Here is a 16735-nt window from a genome sequence, read left to right as displayed (position 1 = left end):
ATTATCATGTTTTCACTTATACAGTGGGTATAAGTTGGTTGAACATGCATGAAGGTAGAATAAATGGATAGATTGTATTTTTCTGATCATTTTTCATATATAAATTATCTTCATCTGAGTTATGGTTGAATTACTATGAATTTTTTGAAGTTTAAAGCAATTTCAGGAATTTCCAGAATTGTTTTTAATCCAGAAATTACATTATTGTGTCAGCACTACGTCAGGGTGATGTCAGCAGTCAACAGGCGTCGACCAGGTCAAACCTAACCAGTGGGACCCACTGGTCAGTGACCCAGTCAACTAACTAAGTTAGTTAGCCCTAACTAACTGGGCAGGGCCCACTAGTCAGTGACTGTAGTAACTAACCTAACTAGTTAATTAGTGCTAACTAGAGTAATTAGTCGGGCGGGGCCCGCAAGTCAGTGAGAGAGAGGGGGAGGTCAAACCGGGCAGTGGGGTCAAACCACGCCGGTCAACGGGTCAGCGGTCGCCGGTGTTTAGCCGCCGGTGAGTCCAGACGCGGTGGTGCACTGCAGGATTCACCTACAGAGTGCAATTTGGCGCCCGGGGCACAGCTACGGGATGCGGACGCTCGTCCGCATCCAACCATGGTGGTGGCGCGGCTGGGGAGTGGCCGGAGCAGCGCCGACGACAAGGTTTGCGGCGGCCGGAATCGGCAGCGAGCGGAGACGCGGTTGTGGTGGCCGTGGCGATGTGCGTTTAGCACCTACAGCGTCTACGTGGTGCGGTGGGTACGATGGGCACATGCCCGGGACCAAATGGTCACCGAAGCATCCCCGACGACTGATATCCCACAAGTATAGGGGATCGCAACAGTTTTTGAGGGTAAAGTATTCAACCCAAATTTATTGATTCGACACAAGGGGAGCCAAGGAATACTCTCAAGTATTAGCAGCTGAGTTATCAATTCAACCACACCTGGAAACTTAATATATGCAGCAAAGTATTTAGTAGCAAAGTAATATGATAGTAGTGGTAACGGTAGCAAAAGGTAACAGTAGTAAAAGTGATGTTTTTGGTATTTTGTAGTGATGATAGCAATAGCAACGGGAAAGTAAATAAGTGAAGAACAATATATGGAAAGCTCGTAGGCAATCGATCGGTGATGGAGAATTATGCCGGATGCGGTTCATCATGTAATAGTCATAACCTAGGGTGACACAGAACTAGCTCCTGTTCATCAATGTAATGTAGGCATGTATTCCGAATATAGTCATACGTGCTTATGGAAAAGAACTTGCATGACATCTTTTGTCCTACCCTCCCGAGGCAGCGGGGTCCTTATGGAAACTAAGGGATAAAGGCCTCCTTTTAATAGAGTACCGGAACAAAGCATTAACACATAGTGAATACATGAACTCCTCAAACTACGGTCATCACCGGTAAGTATCCCGCTTATTGTCACTTCAGGGTTAATGGATCATAACACATAATAGGTGACTATAGACTTGCAAGATAGGATAAAGAACTCTCATATATTGATGAAAACATAATAGGTTCAGATCTCAAATCATGGCACTCGGGCCCTAGTGACAAGCATTAAGCATAGCAAAGTCATAGAAACATCAATCTCAGAACATAGTGGATACTAGGGATCAAACCCTAACAAAACTAACTTGATTACATGATAAATCTCATCCAACCCATCACCGTCCAGCAAGCCTACGATGGAATTACTCACGCACGGCGGTGAGCATCATGAAATTGGTGATGGAGGATGGTTGATGATGATGATGGCGAAGGATTCCCCTCTCCGGAGCCCCGAACGGACTCCAGATCAGCCCTCCCGAGAGGTTTGAGTTGGAGTCGGAGGAGCTCCAGGGGGCCCAAGAGGTAGGGGCGCGCCCCCACCCTCGTGGACAGGTGTTGGGCCCTTGGCCTTCATCTTTTGCAGGTATTTTTTATATTTTCCAAAAAGTTGCTCCGTGAAGTTTCAGGTCATTCCGAGAACGTTTGTTTCTGCACATAAATAACACCATGGTAATTCTACTGAAAACAACATCAGTCTGGGTTAGTTCCATTCAAATCATGCAAGTTAGAGTCCAAAACAATGGCAAAAGTGTTTGGAAAAGTAGATACGACGGAGACGTATCAACTCCCCCAAGCTTAAACCTTTGCTTGTCCTCAAGCAATTCAGTTGACAAACTAAAAGTGATAAAGAAAAACTTTTACAAACTCTCTTTGCTCTTGTTGTTGTAAATATGTAAAGCCAGCATTCAAGTTTTCAGCAAAGATTATAACTAACCACATTCGCAATAACGCTTAGGTCTCATGTTTACTCATATCAATGGCATAATCAACTAGCGAGCAATAATAATAAATCTCAGATGACAACACTTTCTCAAAACAAATATAATATGATATAACAAGATGGTATCTCGCTAGCCCTTTCTGAGACCGCAAAACAAAAACGCAGAGCACCTTTAAAGACCAAGGACTGACTAGACATTGTAATTCATGGTAAAAGAGATCTAGTCAAGTCATACTCAATGTAAACTAACAATAATGAATGAAATGACAGCAGTGCTCTCCAACTGGTGCCTTTTTAATAAGAGGATGATGACTCAGGATAAAAGTAAATAGATAGGCCCTTCGCAGAGGGAAGCAAGGATTTGTAGAGGTGCCAGAGCTCGGTTTTGAAATAGAGATGAATAATATTTTGAGCGGTATACTTTCATTGTCAACATAACAACCAAGAGATGGCGATATCTTCCATGCTACAAACATTATAGGCATCAATCCATGGCTTGCTCGAAACAATGAGTGCCTCAAACTAACAAGAGTCCCAGGGGGAGTTCTGTTTGCAATTATTTTGATTTAGTTTGCATAAAGCATGGGACTGGGCATCCCGGTGACCAGCCATTTTTCTCGTGAGTGAGGAGCGGAGTCCACTCCTCTTGAGAATAACCCGCCTAACATGGAAGATACAGACAACCCTAGTTGATACATGAGCTATTCGAGCATACAAAACAGGATATTTATTTGAAGGTTTAGAGTTTGGCACATACAAATTTACTTGGAATGACAGGTAGATACCGTATATAGGTAGGTATAGTGGACTCATGTGGAATAACTTTGGAGTTTAAGGGATTGGATGCACAAGCAGTATTCCCGCTTAGTACACGTGAAGGCTAGCAAAAGACTGGGAAGAAACCTACTAGAGAGCGACAACAGTCATGAACATGCATTAAAATTAATCAACACTGAATGCAAGCATGAGTAGGATATAATCTACCATGAACATAAATATCGTGAAGGCTATGTTGATTTTGTTTCAACTAAATGTGTGAACATGCGCCAACTCAAGTCACTTAAATCATTCAGAGGAGGATACCACCCTATCATTGCACATCACAACCATTTCAATAGCATGTTGGCACGCAAGGTAAACCATTATAACTCATAGCTAATAAAGCATGGCACAAGAACTATGATCCCTAGTTGTCATTGCAAACATGTTTATTCATAATAGGTCGAATCGGCAATGATGAACTAATCATATTTACAAAAACAAAAGAGGTCGAGTTCATACCAGCTTTTCTCGTCTCAGCCAGTCCATCATATATCGTCATAATTGCCTTTCACTTGCACGACCGAATGATGTGAATATTAATAATAGTGCACGTGCATCAGACTAAGCTGGAATCTACAAGCATTCAATAAACAGGAGAAGACAAGGCAATATGGGTTCTTTTGTCAGATCAACAATTATGCATACAAGAGCCGCTTCAACAATTTAATTAAGGTCTTCTCCTATCGACCCCCAAGGAAAAGAAAAGAAATAAAACTATTTACAGGGGAGAGCTCCCAACAAGTAAAAGAAGAACATGCAATCTTTTTGGGTTTTCTTTTTAATTACTACTACAAGCATGGAAAGTAAACTAATTAAAAGCTACAACTAATTTTTTTTGGTTTTTCTTAAGGTTTATTAAACACACAAGAAGAAAGCATAAAAAGGAAATAAACTAGCATGGATGATACAAATGAAAAAGTATTAGCATCGACATCTAGCAATGAGTGTGTGAACATAAATGTAATGTCGATGGGAAATACGTACTCCCCAAGCTTAGGCTTTTCGACTAAGTTGGTCTATGGCCACGGCTGGCCTGGCGGATATCTATAATAGTAGTTGGGGTCATACTGTGAAGAGGAAGAAGACTCTGATTGCCATTCGTTTGAAATCATCTCCGGATCCCACTTGTAATTAGACTGTCGTGAAGGATCAACTTGTGGTTCCGGCTCTGGCTCCATGGCTGGTGTAGAGTTCCGGTAAGCGTGAATAGCCTCTAATGGAACAAGGGACTAGCCTGCAGATAAATCAAACAAAGAAGGAGCAGGCAGGGAAATAGTCTCAGGATGATGTTTATCAAAGAACAATTTGTATTTAAGCTCTCCTTCCCTATTCTTAACAATAAAATCATGTGCCACCATACTTTTATAATCTAAATAAACATGAGGCAGCACCTTTTCTTCCTTCTCATAATGCCTAATACGTATGTTAAAATGTGCAGCTAGGCATGAAGCATGGATGCCTCCAAAGATGGGGCCCTTGGTACGGTTCAGACTTAACCGTTTAGCAATAATGCCGCCCATACTAACAGAGTTATCACCGTATAAACCATGGAGCAAAATAATCATATCAGGGACACTAAGGTTTCCACAGTTTCTGCGACCAATTAAACAACGACTAGCAAATAATGCAAAATAGCGTAAAACAGGAAAATGTATGCTAGTGATTCGTGTATCGGAAACCTTCCTTGTTTCCCCTACAGTGATAGTATCAATAAACCCATCCACATCCTCGCGATGTGGTTCCTCTGTCTTGCCCTCAAAAGGGACTAAACAAACCCGACAAAAATCATAAAGTGACATCTCCTTATGCTCATCATATAAACGAAACTCCACCATAGGTGGTGAACTCCTAGAATGGAAATGAAAGTTTTGCACAAAGATATTTGTGAGTAAGAGATACTGATCGCGCTGGTCGTGGAGGAAAGCGGGAGGCCTGCATTCTTAGCCAATTCATGAAAATCTTCATAAATCTCGGCTGCTCTCAAGAAATCATCGGAAGGCCATTCACACGACCGAACCTCCACGGTGCGAGGCAGATTATACTTAGGCTTCCGTGCCTTTTCCTTCGAGCTTCGGCTCGATGAGCCCCTCACGAGTCTCTTCATCATTTTCTGAAAAATTCTGAAATTTTTACTAACTTCAAAATAAAAGTAAACCAAACTCAATAATATTGATAGGAACTACTCCTACAAGTGCCTAGGGCCTATATCATGCATCAAAATTCCTTTTTACCATATAAATTTGACATGCAAGCTCAAGAACAGGGTCACCTAAGCAGCAAAAATTTGCAATGAATAAAGCACTAGAACAAAAACTAATTGGACCAATGGAGGAGTCACATACCAAGGAACAATCTCCCCAAGTAGTTTTGTGAGAGGTGCTTTGAGCAAGGAGATCGAAAATGGCAGCAAAACGAGCTTGGACTCGGGTATGAATTGGTTATTCATGTTTGGGGGAGGAACAAGGAGTGTGTGGGTGAAAGGATAAGTGGAGGAGGGCCACCGTGGGCCCACAAGGCAGGGGGCGCGCCTAGGGGGTAGGGCGCGCCCGTGACCCTCGTGGCTAGGTGCCAGCTCCTCCTGCTGTGTTCTTAGTGCCAAATATTCTCAAATATTTTAGAAAAATCATATTTAAATTTCAGGGCATTTGGAGAACTTTTATTTTCAGGATATTTTTATATTGCATGGATAATCAGATAACAGACAGAAAAAATCATATTTTTATTTTATTTAATATAAATAACAGAAAGTAAAAGGAGGATACATCAGGTTGTGCCTTCTAGTTTCATCCATCTCATGATCATCAAAAGGAATCAACTAACAAGGTTGATCAAGTCTTGTTAATGAACTCATTCCGAATAACATGGAACCGGAGAAATTTTGAATAACACTATGTTACCTCAACGGGGATATGCACATCCCCAATAATAAGAATATTATATTTCTTCTTGACAGTAGGAAGAGGAAGTTCAAAACCTCCAAATATAATTGATGGAATTTTTTCAATAGAGTTGATACCATGAACTTGAGGTTGTTTCCTCAGAAAGTGTACCGTATGCTCATTACCATTAACATGAAAAGTGACATTGCCTTTAGTGCAATCAATAACAGCCCCTGCAGTATTCAAAAAGGGTCTTCCAAGAATAATAGATATACTATCGTCCTCGGGAATATCAAGAATAACAAAGTCCGTATAGTAATGTTTGCAACTACAACAGGCACATCCTCACAAATACCGACAGGTATAGCAGTTGATTTATCAGCCATTTGCAAAGATATTTTAGTAGGTGTCAACTTATTCAAATCAAGTCTACGATATAAATAGAGAGGCATAACACTAACACCTGCTCCAAGATCACATAAAGCAATTTTAACATAGTTTCTTTTAATGGAGCATGGTATAGTTGGTACACCGGGTTCTCCTAGTTTCTTAGGTATTCCACCCTCAAAAGTATAATTAGCAAGCATGGTGGAAATTTCAGCTTCCGGTATCTTTCTTTTATTAGTAACAATATCTTTCATGTACTTAGCATAAGGATTCATTTTTAGCATATCAGTTAATCGCATACGCAAAAAGATAGGTCTAATCATTTCAGCAAAGCGCTCAAAATCCTCATCATCCTTTTTCTTGGATGGTTTGGGAGGAAAAGGAATGGGTTTCTAAACCCAAGGCTCTCTTTCCTTACCATGTTTCCTAGCAACAAAGTCTTTCTTATCACAACGTTGATTCTTTGATGGTGGATTATCAAGATCAATAGCAGGTTCAATTTCTATATCATTATCATTACTAGGTTGAGCATCGTCATGAACATTATCATTAACATTATCACTAGATTCAGATTCATTACCAGATTGTGTTTCAGCATCAGAAATAGAAATATTATTTGGTTTCTCAGGTGTTTCAGTAACAGGTTCACTAGAAGCAGGCAAAGTCCTATCATTTTTCTTTTTCTTCCTTTTAGAAGGACTAGGTACATCCATATTATTTCTCTGAGAATCTTGCTCAATTCTCTTAAGCTGGCCTTCAGGATACAAAGGTTCCTGAGTCATTCTACTAGTTCTAGTACCAACTCTAACAGCATTATCATTATTCTTACTATTTAATTCATTGAGCAAATCATTTTGAGCTTTAAGTACTTGTTCTACTTGAGTGGTAACCATAGAAGCATGTTTACTAATAAGTTGAAGCTCACCTTTGACATTAGCCGTATAATCACCCAAGTGATCAAGCATATTTGAATTGTATTTCAATTGTCTACCAAAATAAGCATTAAAGTCTTCTTTCTTAGCCATAAATTTATCAAACTCATCTAAGCATGGGCTAGCAAATTTAGTAAATGGGATTTTAGCTTTATCATATCTATAGAGAGAATTTACCTTTACTACCTGTGTCAGGTTATCAAGACCATGAGTTTCTTCAATAGGTAATGGATTAGGATCATATGTTTCTTCAATAGGCGGTAAATTAAGACCGTGCATTTCTTCAATAGGAGGTAAATTCTTAACATCTTCAGCTTTAATACCTTTTTCTTTCATAGATTTCTTTGCCTCTTGCATATCTTCAGGACTAAGAATAGAATACCCCTCTTCTTTGCAGTTGGTTTAGGAATTGGCTCAGGAATTGGCTCCGGAGGTGTCCAATTGTTTTCATTTGTCAACATATTATTCAATAGAATTTCACCTTCATCCAGTGTTCTCTCCCTGAAAACAGAACCAGCACAACTATCCAGGTAATCACTGGAGGCATCGGTTAGTCCATTTTAAAAGATATCAAGTATTTCATTTTTCTTAAGAGGATGATCAGGCAGAGCATTAAGTAATTGGAGAAGCCTCCCCCAAGCTTGTGGGAGACTCTCTTCTTCAATTTGCATAAAATAATATATATCCCTTAAAGCAACTTGTTTCTTATGAGCAGGGAAATATTTAGCAGAGAAGCAATACATCATATCCCGGGGACTACGCACACAACCAGGATCAAGAGAATTAAACCATATCTTAGCATCACCCTTTAATGAGAACAGAAATATTTTAAGGATATAAAAGTAACGAGTTCTCTCATCAGTAGTGAACAGGGTGGCTATATCATTTAATTTAGTAAGATGTGCCACAACAGTTTCAGATTCATAGCCATGAAAAGGATCAGATTCAACCAAAGTAATTATATCAGGATCAACAGAGAATTCATAATCCTTATCAGTAATACAGATAGGTGAATTAGCAAAAGTAGAGTCAGGTTTCATCCTAGCATTTAGAGATTGCTTATTCCATTTAGCTAATAACCTCTTTAGTTCGTATCTATCTTTGCAAGCTAAAATAGCTAAAGAAGCTTCTTTATCAAAAACATAACCCTCAGGAATAACAGGCAAGTCTTCATCATCATTTTCATCAGTATTATCAGATTCAATATTTTCAATCTCTGTAGCCCTAGCAAGTTGTTCATCAAAAAATTCACCAAGTGGCACAGTAGTATCAAGCATAGAAGTAGTTTCATCATAAGTATCATGTATAGCAGAAGTGGCATCATCAATAACATGCGACATATCAGAACGAATAGCAGAAGCAGGTTTAGGTGTCCCAAGCTTACTCAAAATAGAAGGTGAATCAAGTGCGGAGCTAGTTGGCAGTTCCTTACCCCCCCTCGTAGTTGAGGGATAAATCTTAGTTCTTGGATCTTTCAAATTCTTCATAATGATAAGAATATATAAATCCCAAGTGACTCAAGGAATAGAGCTATGCTCCCCGGCAACGGTGCCAGAAAATAGTCTTGATAACCCCAAGTGAATTACTATGAATTTTTTGAAGTTTAAAGAAATTAGAGGAATTTCTAGAATTGTTTTTAATCTAGAAATTACATTATTGCATCAGCACTATGTCAGGGTGACGTCAGCAGTCAACAGGCGTCGACCAGGTCAAACCTGACAAGTGGGACCCACTGGTCAGTGACCCAGTCAACTAACTAAGTTAGTTAGCCCTAACTAACTGGGCAGGGCCCACTAGTCAGTGACTGTAGTAACTAACCTAACTAGTTAATTAGTGCTAACTAGAGTAATTAGCCGTGCGGGGCCCGCAAGTCAGTGATAGAGGGGAAGGTCAAACCGGTTAGTGGGGTCAACCCACGCTGGTCAACGGGTCATCGGTCGCTGGCATTTAGCCGCCGGCGAGTCCAGACGCGGTCGTGCGCTGTGGGATTCGCCTACAGAGCGCCGTTTGGCGCGCGGAGCATAGCTACGGGATGCGGACGCTCGTCCGAATCCAACCATGGTGGTGGCGTGGCCGCGGAGTGGCCGGAGCGGCGCCGGCGACGAGGTTTGCGGCGGCCTGAGTCGGCAGCGAGCGGGGACGCGTTTGCGGTGGCCGTGGTGATGTGCGTTTAGCACCTACGACGTCTACGTGGTGCGGTGGGTACGATGGGCGCATGCCCGGCACCAAATGGTCACCGGAGCATCACGGGCGACTGGTAACCCACAAGTATAGGGGATCACAATAGTTTTCGAGGGTAAAGTATTCAACCCAAATTTATTGATTCGACACAAGGGGAGCCAAAGAATACTCTCAAGTATTAGCAGCTGAGTTGTCAATTCAACCACACCTGGAAACTTAATATCTGTAGCAAAGTATTTAGTAGCAAAGTAATATGATAGCAAAAGGTAACAGTAGCAAAAGTAATATTTAGTGGTAACGGTAGCAAAAGGTAACAGTAGCAAAAGTGATGTTTTTGGTATTTCGTAGTGATGATAGCAATAGCAACGGGAAACTAAATAAGCGAAGAACAATATATGGAAAGGTCATAGGAAATGGATCGGTGATGGAGAATTATGCCGGATGCGGTTAATCATGTAACAGTCATAACCTAGGGTGACACAGAACTATCTCCAGTTCATCAATGTAATGTAGGCATGTATTCCAAATATAGTCATACGTGCTTATAGAAAAGAACATGCATGGCATCTTTTGTCCTACCCTCCCGTGGCAGCGGGGTCCTTATGGAATCTAACGGATATTAAGGCCTCCTTTTAATAGAGTACCGGAACAAAGCATTAACACATAGTGAATACATGAACTCCTCAAACTATGGTCATCACCGGTAAGTATCCCGATTATTGTCACTTCGGGGTTAACGGATCACAACACATAATAGGTGACTATAGACTTGCAAGATAGGATAAAGAACTCTCATACATTGATGAAAACATAATAGGTCCAGGTCTAAAATCATGGCACTCGGGCCCTAGTGACAAGCATTAAGCATAGCAAAGTCATAGCAACATCAATCTCAGAACATAGTGGATACTAGGGTTCAAACCCTAACAAAACTAACTCGATTACATGATAAATCTCATCCAACCCATCACCGTCCAGCAAGCCTATGATGGAATTACTCATGCACGGCTGTGAGCATCATGAAATTGGTGATGGAGGAAGGTTGATGATGACGATAGCGACGGATTCCCCTCTCCGGAGCCCCGGACAGACTCCAGATCAGCCCTCCCGAGAGGTTTTAGGGCTTGGCGGCGGCTCCGTATCGTAAAACGCGATGAATCCTTCTCTTCGATTGTTCTCTACCAAGACATAATATATAGAGTTGGAGTTGGAGTCGGAGGAGCTCTAGGGTGCCCATGAGGTAGGGGGGCGCGCCCTAGGCGGGCAGGCGTGCACCCCACCCTCGTGGATAGGTGGTGGGCCCCCTGGACTTCATGTTTCGCAGGTATTTCTTGTATTTTCCAAAAAGTTGCTCCGTGAAGTTTCAGGTCATTCTGAGAATGTTTGTTTCTGCACATAAATAACACCATGGTAATTCTGCTGAAAACAGCGTCAGTCGGGGACGCGCTGAGGTCGACGGGGCAGCATAGGCGATCTCCGGCGGCCGGAGGTGAAGTCGACGGCGATGGCGGCTTTCCAAGGCTTCTCGTGTCACGTGGCTCGATGGGGAGGCGTAGGCGATTGTGGCGGGGCTCGTGGACAGGTCAGGGGGGCGAGGAGGAGGCGGTGGTCGCGGCAACGATGAGCGGCGATGACGGTTGCGCTCGGGCATGAGAGGAAGAGAGACCAGAGGAGGGGAGAAGCACGTGGGAGAGTGAGAGGGTTCCAGGGGGTGCGTGTCGGCGTCCTGGACGTCCAGAAGCTCGGTGGCAAACAGGAGGTGGCGGGGCGTGTGCTCGCGCGCGGCGGCCACGCGCGCGCTGTCCTTTTGTCAAAGGAGAAAGAAGACCGGGGAGCCCCTAGTGGCCTGGGCCAGAACAGGAGCTGGGTCGGCTCTGCTGCAGGTAAGAAGCCCAAGTGTCTTCTCTCTCTCTTTCTCTCTTTGTCTCTCTCTTTCTAATTATTTAAGTTTTCTATTTTCTTTAACTCTGTTTTGATTTAGTTTCTAACCCAAATCATTTTTCTAGCTTCTGAAAATATTTATGTGGCTTCATACAAAGTATTCAAAGCCACTCACAAACTTTCAAAATTATTGGAGTTATATTTAATATATAACAAATATAAATCCAATGCAATTAACTATTGAATTCACTCAAATGTCCAAAATAAAAATTTCTGAAACTTCAAAAATATTTGTTTGAATTTAACTCTTGCCAATATTTTTATAGCTTAAGAGGAACATTTTCTTGGGTTTATTTGAAGCAATTTTTAATGTTGGTCATTTTTAGAAATGATTTCTGAGGCTTTCACATGTCCCCATTTCAAATTCATTGAAATTTAAACATGATGCACACATGACTAGCTAGTCTAGGTCATACTAGAACTAGGGATGTGACAACTCACCCCTACTAAACAAGAATCTCGTCCCGAGATTCAAGCTTAGGGTAAGATGAAGGGGAAACGCAAACTAACACAGTTTTCACAATTCAGGTTGCACTTTGTAAGAACGTTGATTCTTCACCATCTTTGTCTCGTCGTCTTTCTCTGAGAACTCCGGTCAACATGGCAACGAGAGGAAAAGAAAACTCTAGAAGGGTCGATATTCTCGAAGATCGAACAACTCAGGATCAACTCACAATATGAAACATAGCAACATCTCTCGAGCTGACACATTCAAACACACCTCAGAAGGGATGGAAGAACAGATGAAGGGGTTCAATGGGGTCAAGTAGCGAGGAGATAATTGCAATGATTCCATAACGGGACACCTCGGGGAAGGTGACTCGTAGAATTATTCCCTTAAGTGGCCAAAAGAATTACTTTTGATATCTACATCATTGAAACTTTTCATACCAGCCTAGGGAAAATCATAATTGATCGTTTCGGAGAGTTCGAAGAATTGACATACTCAGACTAGGATGGATGATGTGGACTACCTTGTTGAAGACAACACAATGGATGATTTTTGCTTATCATCGGTAATGGATGGGACCCATGGTAGGACTACTTTTGAAGGTGATCCTGACCAGAAATTACCGAGAAGGGTAGTCCAAGGTTGAATGGCACAATGGCGGTGCAAGCTAGGATCAAAATGCTAATGCTGGGAATGATTCTAGTAATTGGGAGAAACTCAACAGTAGAGAGTGATTCCACTATTTGAAAGGTTATGGCATAATCAAAGAAACTGAGAGCGGAACCCAATTAATGCTGACGATAAATCCTAGTGATTGTGCATGCTCTCAAGAACTTAAGCATTTCCATATTCAACAAGTTTTACCAGTATCCGTGTAAAGGATCCTGGCAACATAACATACTGCCATGATAAATAGTGATGGACAAAGAAGATGCAAAGGGAGATAACACCTTCTCAGATTTCTCCTTAGCGAGGCCAAGGAAACAAAATCTAATGATTGACCGAGAGACATTTGGCACTCTTCTTCTAATGTTCTCCTTGATGTGCTAGCATAGCCCATTTATTTATATGGCTTGGTATCTAGAACATCAGGTAGAAGGTCGGACTTCGGGAGAGCAAGAATCCATAAGGAATGACTACTGGAATAAATTCTATGAGATCATTATGGGGAGGTGGCGAATTTTCTCAATCAAGATACTACAATAATGGGTCTTTCGGCTGGGTGTGTTGGCCAAGACATCCACTTTACCGGGTTACAAAGAGACCAATATTATTGTTCTTGGGAAACGTTCCAACCATCACACCTGCCTGAGATTCAGATCTAGTTGGTGTCAGGATAGTCTAGACTCATTGGTCTAGAAAGAGAAATGAAAGTTTGCAACACAAATCTATGAGATGACGTTGCAAAATTCTTGGGAAATGAACTAAAATAGCAAGCTCCAAAACACTAGCTGGTTCGGCTACATACATGTGAGCATGATGTCCAAGACAAGAATGACCACACAGTAGTCTTATAATATAACACTATCGAGTTCAGGCTAGGATCCATCATCAAGGATTTCGAAGTCTTTACGCGCGCTAGACTTCTTTGCCTTGAACAAGTCAATCGGTGGCTTGGTGTGCTAGGGATACATATCGAATGAAGGTTGCAACTCTCCAAACCATAGAATACATCGCACATGTGCATGATTGACTTGGGATGATTCCAGAGGAAGCAAAACTAACTTTCTCGAATTCACGGCGGCAACTTTCACCAAATGCACGTGAATCGGAGGTAGTCACTTCTTTCATCCAAACATATGCTTCATGAACGTAACACGCAGAAATGCTTACACAAGTTTCCAACACTAGCTTGATGTCCGACAAAAACATGGAGAAGATAAGGATGTTGTCGATGGGCTCAACAACAAACCATCCAGGCTTCCATATATATGGAATTCCACAATTAAGTGAACACGGTGATAGCATTGGTCAGAACAAACGATGTAATGGTGTATGCCTGAGGGATCAACCACGGGTAAGACAACATTACGAACATCGTTGGTTCTGATTTGATTTGAGGATAGCCCACACTCAAATCAAAGTTTGAACAAGACAATAGATCCAATAACATGAACTAAGTCAGACGAGCTGTTATCTTCCAACTCTCCAAGTTGTTGTCTGGCTTAACCAACTAGCTCACGGGGTATCCAACACAAATTCTTGGAGGAGGGGTGGTTATAAGAAACCAACTTGATCGCAAACTCAACATAGCAGTCAGGCGACAACCTGGTAACACTTCCGAGAAGACATTCGGAAAATCATGAACCACCGATATGTTATTAAGCTCGGGAGCAATCTTGCTTTCGAAACAAGATGATATGATCAAAAGAGAGAGAGATTGACACAATCCTAACTCATTGATCAGAGAGTGCACCAGGAAATATGGATTAGGTAGCACGATCATTGTTACGATGATGACTCAATAACCAACATGCTAAGAATGAGAATATTGTCCATTAACTACCAAGCAACACAGTTGCTAGGAGTATTGATTTCACACACCATGATTCCCTTGTCGGCATTCTGGTTACGACAACACGACACCGAGGAAATGAAAAATGATGGTGAGAAGTATCACTACATCAACAATTCATAAGAGAAGTTGCAATTCTCATGACATTCCTGACATAAAGTGGGTAATGCATCAGGGTAGAACAGACCAAAAGCTTGATTGCATTTGATCCGCGGAACATGACTGCTTTGACCAAATCGTAGAAATGGACAAGGTACAGGAGGTTGTTTCTCCTAGTCATTCCAGAATAGAATGGCTTGACGGACCATAAGAATAATAAGCATCAATAACACGGATGCACAATTACTCCTGACTATCAATTGATAGACGATGGTCGGAATACAAATGAAGAGGGACAACTCAAGGGACATATATCTTTCTGAGTTGTGGATGCATAGATTAATATGTTGAACCAAGTTCAATAGGTTTCTTCCGAATAACCCATGCAGAGAAGGTAGAACTGGCAGAGTCACAATTATGAATGGAGAACTCATCGAGAGCACTCCTATTGTGATCCTTTGATCCAACAAACTTCTACCTTAAGTGGTTTGTAGTATTTGGAAGAAGGAAATACGACGGACCTCGAGGACTAATGCAAAGGTTACTAATAACCTAAAGGAACGAGCAAACACTATCAACATGAAGTAAGTAGGGTGAATCTTGGGTTCAAGAACCCAGAAATAGAATTCCTACATACTAAATGGCATCATAGGATGCTTTCGAGAATGATGGCCAGAATGATCACACTGGGAACACAAAACATGGCTAGATTACTAGGTGATACTCTAGACACCTAGGGTCATAATAATAGCTCCAACATAAATGTCGAGGCAGTAAAGTACCTCAACGCAATAATTAGTGTGGTTGATCTGGCACAAAGGAACTTTGGAACGGTAGGAAGAAATTTGCAAATGCATCAGACTATTTAGAAACCTGGGATGACTCAGATAGCATAACGGCTATAAATGCTTAAAAAGATTTGAGACATTCTGCAAAAATGGTGGCATAACCACTCAGAATAACAATATCAAGGTTCCGAGATTAACTGTCAACACATGGAAGTAGTAGAAACTGAACTGAGGCTTGAGACCAACAATCCTAGGAGTCTACGGATTAGTAACACGTGATCCTGTTAGAAAGATGAGAAGCCTAGTTCTTAATCCCCGTAGAAGAGAAGAGGTTGACTCAGATCAGAAGGCATAAGGTAAAGGAGTAAAAAGAGCCTTACGTTCCCTTCCACAATCAATTCCCTTACATAACTAAAGCATTTCTAGACACAACTTCGACCAGTTTGGCCTGGTAATCCTACAGGCAGTCAGTCTCTGATACCAAAGCTGTCAGGACCCCGATCCTAAGTCACACTGATCTAGCATGTAACACTTCGTATCACTTTGTGGCTTCACGCACGGTATTCCCACGGGTGCCACCTTACCTGGCCCAGGACCGTTTGCGCCTTTTGGCTCACGTATATGATAGTGTCGCTAGCATCCATATGACAACAAACCCGGGCCGACATGACTAGTTTGGAACCCAAAGTGTCACTAACTGATGGGAACATGCATACATGAAACAACATCGAACATGTCGGTCATTAGCGTGTCAATCCGGGCTGTAGCAACTGGGCTAACAGGACTCCGGGAACCCGGGCTGTAGCAGGCTAGCAAGACACTAGAAGTCACCGTGTGACATTTCCCCGAAGGGACAGACACAGGAACGAAGTGAATCACATGCCGTCCACTCTAAGTGTTCCGGAGCAGTAGTACTGGGCTAGCAGGACTCCGGTAAACCGGGCTGAAGAAGACTACCATGGCTCAATGGAAGCACTAGACTACATTTCCCCATAAGAGAGGCTACCAAGGATAAACAACTAGGTTGTCGGATCCCACAAATACCAAGCATTTCAATCATACACACAATATGCTCGAGGAGCCAAGATATTACAAACATGGGTCTCATGACCCAGCAATCAAGTCTTACAAGCAAAAGCACAAGCGGAATCTTAATCATGTCTGAGTACAGACATCTATAAATGAAAAAGGCTGAGAAGCCTGACTATCTATCAGATCCTGCCAAGGGCACAAGATCATAGCTGAGGTATCAAGCTAAACGTCGAAGTCCACATGGAACTACTAGCGAGACTGAAGTCTCTCTGCAAAACATAAATTAAGCAAACGTGAGTAAAAATGTACCCAGCAAGACTTACATCAGAACTAACTACATATGCATCATTATCAACAAAATGATGGTGGGGTTTAACTGCAGCAAGCCAGCTTTGACTCAGTGGCTAACCTGAACTACTACTGCAAGTAACTCTTT

Source organism: Triticum urartu, chromosome 1, assembly GCF_003073215.2.
Source record: "Triticum urartu cultivar G1812 chromosome 1, Tu2.1, whole genome shotgun sequence".
In the NCBI taxonomy this organism is placed as follows: domain Eukaryota; kingdom Viridiplantae; phylum Streptophyta; class Magnoliopsida; order Poales; family Poaceae; genus Triticum; species Triticum urartu.
The sequence above is the reverse complement of the archived record's forward strand: the minus strand, read 5'-3'. Positions refer to the sequence as shown.